Source organism: Asterias rubens, chromosome 16, assembly GCF_902459465.1.
Source record: "Asterias rubens chromosome 16, eAstRub1.3, whole genome shotgun sequence".
Lineage (NCBI taxonomy): Eukaryota > Metazoa > Echinodermata > Asteroidea > Forcipulatida > Asteriidae > Asterias > Asterias rubens.
In genome coordinates, this window is record NC_047077.1 from 11,081,942 (window position 1) to 11,087,237 (window position 5,296).

Genomic DNA, 5,296 nt, shown 5'->3' on the forward strand with positions numbered 1-5,296 from the left:
ACACTATTGGTAGTTATAAAAAATAATTATATGCATAAAACCATACTTGGTAACGAGTAATGGGGAGAGGTTGGTAGTATAAAACATTGCGAGAAACAGCTCCCTCTGAAGTAACTTAGTTTTCCAGAAAAAAAGTAATTTTCCACGAATTTGATTTCGAGACCTCAGATTTAGAATTTGAGGTCTCGAAATCAAGCAGAAAGCACACAACTTAGTGTGACAAGGGTGTTTTTTCTTCTATTATTATCATGCAACTTCGATGACCGATTGAGCTCAAATTTTCACAGGTTTGATGTTGAGATACTCTAAGTGAGAAGACTGGTCTCTGACAACTACCAATAGTGTCCAGTGTCTTAAAATGTTATTATAATGTAAATAAATAATCCGTTAACCATTACGCAAATGGGAAATTTATTCTATATGGACAATTGCTCATAATTGTCATTATCAAGTTTGTTTGTTTACAGTAACTATAATACAACCAATCTAAATACATGGAACCCCTATAAACGGGGCAGATCAAAACATAATACATGACAAATATTAAGAATTTGCATTCATCAAATTATTTCTTTCGTTCACTCGAAATAACTTTTCGTTCTCTCGTGCAATAATTGGTGAAATATTTTCACTTGCTCTAATTTTGCATTTCTTAACCTGTGTCCATTGAGAGGCGCCGTATTGCAGTATATACAAAAATAAGTGAAGACATTCCACTATCATGACTAATTGATTATTACAGCAATCCTTATAATTAGTGGAGTAATTGTACAAATGCGCGTGTCTTAATGACTTGTTATCTGAGTCTGTGGAGCTCTAATGAGGACGAACCCCCAGCCCACTCCAGAAAGATAGGAAGCCCGGGGATCTCTTATCTCTCTCAAACCATGAGAAATTGACCAAATGCGACGTTGTATCCTGCACCATGTGCACTCCATCACACACACACACACGCGCGAATGCATCTCAAAAACATGCATCCCTGTGAAGGCATCGTTTGTTCTTTCCATTGTCTCTAAACTTAAAGGCACTGGCCACTATTGGTAATTACTCAAAATAATTATTAGCATGAAACCATACTTGGTAACGAGCAATTGAGAGCTGTTGGTAGTATAAAACTTTGTGAGAAACGGCTCCCTTTGAAGTAACGTAGTTTTTTTTTAAAAGAAGGAGTTTCTCAGAAAAATATATGAAATGCTTTCGAGACCCACGCGTGAGGTCTCGAAAATAAGCACTGAAAGCACATAACTTCGTGTGACAAGGGTGTTTTTTCTTCCATTATTATCTCGCAACTTCGGTGACCAATTGAGTTTAAATTTTCACAAGTTTGTTATTTTCACAGTTTTTTTTTTTTTTTTTACAATTACCAAACGTGTCCATTGTCTTAAATATATTTTTCCAAAGACTTTGTACACAAAATTATTTGTGGACCACCCCTTTCTTATAGGCAGTGGACACTATTGGTGTAACTCAACATATGCATAAAATAACTAATCTGTGAAAATTTGAGCTCAATCGGTCATCGAAGTTGCGAGATAATAGTGAAAGAAAAAAAAACCTTGTCACACGAAGTTGCGTGCGTTTAAATGGTTGAGTTCGAGACCTCAAGTTCTAAATTTAAGGTCTCGAAATCAAATTCGTGGAAATGTACTTCTTTCTCAAAAACTATGGCACTTCAGAGCCGTTTCTCATAATGTTTTATACCATCAACCTCTCCCCACTACTCGTCACCAAGAAAGGTTTTGTGCTAATAATTATTTTGAGTCAATACCAATACCAATTTAAGAGTTTCCCAATGGAGATTTAAATTTTGTTCTTATTTGTTTTAATTTATCCTTTTCCTTTTGTTATGCGCTGTGATCATATCTTGAAAAAGCGCAGAATAAATGCCTATTATTATTCCACTATAATTCATGGGGTCCTTTTATTTTTTCCCTATTTTGTTTTGACCTTGGTCTCCCAAAAGGTACCGAATAAAATCAAGAGTACACCCGGGGCCTGCCGCGTCGGACGCCCCCACGACGTACGATAGCTGTCCACGCTCTCATCACGTTGCATTCAGTGTTTGCTTTACTATCGTGTGAAGTCTGCAGCTCGCGCTGTGTATATAACAAGATCTACTTCAGTACTTGGGATGACTAAATTGTTTTTTAAATGTTTCGTAGCTACTTTATTTCCTGTTGCCGTTGGGCATGAGAGTGTTGCCTGAAGTGGATTGAATCAATTAGTGTGCCACTACAAGAGTGGTTATTGGTATTAAAGGTATTGATGAGTACTGTGCATCATGTACACTTTATTGGTTTAGGTATTTATTTATTTATTTATTTATCTATTTATTTATTTACTTGTTTGTTGGTTGATTATATGTTAAGCAGGATAATTAGCATAAATATAAATACGATGAGTAGGAAACGAAATGTTCAGTTTTTACATGTGAGAGGAAAACTCTAATGGGTGAAACCCACGCAATTCGTACAGGGACTGAAAACCCAATCATAGAGCTGCTTAAGCACAAAATTTTGCTTAAGCAAAATAATCCTTGCTACGTAAAATCAGATTACCAGCCAAGACTCCACTCAATTGTTATGCTAAGTAAACAACAGCTAAATACCAGTCACAAGCAATGTATATGGCATGAAATTTTGGACAGTAATATGTGTAAAATAAGCGAGCTATTTTCGTGCTTAAGCAATTTTTTTTTGCTTAAGCAGCTCTATGAAATTGGCCCCTGGTGTGAGGTGGGATTCGAACCGGGGACCACAGAGGGGAAGACACTGCTGAGCCAACCTGGGGCCAATTTTATAGCGCCGCTAAGCACAAAAATTTGCTTAGTATGAAATTTTGGCCTCGATAAAAACAAAATAACCAACCTAATTTCCGCGTGGTTTTGAGGATAAACAAACAACAGTTGAATACAAGTTACAAGCAATATTTATGCAAAAAATGGAAATATGGTTGGTAATCCTGTTTTTATCAAGGAAGAAATTTCATGCTTAGCAAATTTGTGTGCTTAGCAGCGCTATGAAATTGGACCCTGATCCACTTATTTGATACAGAAGCCTAGAGTCAGAGCCGGTTTCCAACCACAAAATCAGGTTACAATTTCGAAGAGCTGCTCAAGCAGATTGCTTAACCCTGCTTAGCAAGGTTAATGCTGCTTAGCAATTAAATATTAATTAAGCAGAGTATAAGCCACAGTTTGTATATAGGGCTTATGTGACACATGGTATTTTAGCTGGTAACCTTACCTGGTAAGCATCATTTTATTGTGCTTAAGGCAACTTGTTGTGCTTAAGCAGCTCGATGCAATTTATACAGAGTTCCACTTCATGGTGTCCTTGAGGAGACATCAAATAATTTGAAAGAATAAATTGACACCAATAAATAACAACATTACGTCAGACAAAATTCATGAATACTGCTCTCAAGTAAAATAATTCTTTGATTGGCCATTCTTTGGCATTTTTCATTTTCTTTTTGAACCTTTACCTTGTAAAAAAAAAACATAGTTTAATTTTGTGTGATGGATTTTGTAAGTTTTAGTATTTTTTTATAATAAATCCAACCGTATGTGGTTGCAAATAAAATGAACCTTACCTTAGTTCCGACAAAAAAATATTGTAATAAATATCGTCAAAATTCTAACGACTCGGGCCTAAGTCATGAATTTTGACGTATTCGTCAATTTGTACGACTTTAGGCACAAGTCGGGAATTTTTCTTCGTCTTTTTTTGAAATATTGGCGTCAACATTTGTGTCAATTCTTTGACAGTGTGTGTGCTTAGATTGTCCCCCTGCACTGTGGTGCTCTCTACCTCGACCTTACATCATACGAGGTCCCTGTTCCCATGTATACCAACATTGATTTGTAACGTATCATTTCTTGTTATCATACAGATTAATGTGGATCCATCTATTGTTTTATCATTTCTACGTGCATGGTTTTACCCTTGCTCTTAGGGTTTTACCAATCTACTCAGGAACCCATCAGCTCATAACACGGTCTGATCATGGAGCAAGGACACACGGAGACCCAGCTACCAACTCGACCCATTTCTATACCTCCATGGTTTGACCAATCTTTACAAAGAACCTCATCAGATACACGGTCAGTCTATGCATGGAGCAAGCCCTTCAGTCTGACCATGGAGCAAGGACACGGAGAGACCCATGGATACCAACTCGACCTTGCTAGTACCTCGGCTGCCAAGAGGACTGACCGGCGAGTGCAACAGGGCAACGGGGCGATGCGGCGCGGTTCACGGCGGAGATATCCACCACTAATCCCGGTATGCAAACCCGGACTATTTGCGTATTAAGTGGGGATTCTTTACACCACGGCGCCGCCAAAAACACACTAAGTAGCACTTTAACTTAATTAAAGCACCGGCAATTGTCACAAATAGCTAGAGTCAACAGTGTCGTTACATTTTTCGTTAATAATTGATGCATTGGTTTAGATAAGCTCGCACAGGGACAGAATGGAAAAATACAAAATAATAATGGCATGAAAAAACGGCCCCTATAATATCATGCCGTTGGTTTTAGGTGACATGATAAATTACTTGTTAAATACACACCACGCAAAGTTGTGGTTATATTAGAATATGGAGTGGAGTCAATTTGAGGTACTGTGAACATTAAATCAACATTATTGTTGAACAGGAAACAAATTAAAAGACATAATAATATCTTAATGCCTGCTGGTAAATAGTGGTCAAAATTTGATCGTCATATTTTATTGGCTTTTTTTATTTGAAAACACATGCAACAGTTGATGTTCAGTATTTTTAAAATGCAACTGATGACACAGTGGTATACATCGAACAACCAAGAACGACAATTTTTTAAGTCAGTTTTTTTGGATGAAAGATTGACTTGAGCATGAATGTCCACGTGGAAAACATTCAATCAGTAATAGTAAATTTTGTTTTCCAAAATGACGGTACTAAAATTACAAACCAAGTTTTCTCTAGTCATTTCATGTGAATTTAAAGTCCGGTTTGTTCATACAAAGTTGCTTACAGCAAAAACAGTTGTCGTTTGTATAGCAGGAACAGGTATGGCATAGCAGAAACATGAGCAACAGTACAGCAGAAACTGGATTATCAGCCAAAATACTGTGAAAACTACATTACATAACTGGTTCCCTCCTTATGCTTCCTAAGTGAATCAACTTGTTGAACACCAGTTTCATGGAAAAGGGTTAGTGCCAACCTTCAATTAAAAATATAATACCAAGAAACACCCTCTATACTTTTCACATCCCACTTCCAGATTTTGTTCTTTCGTTTGC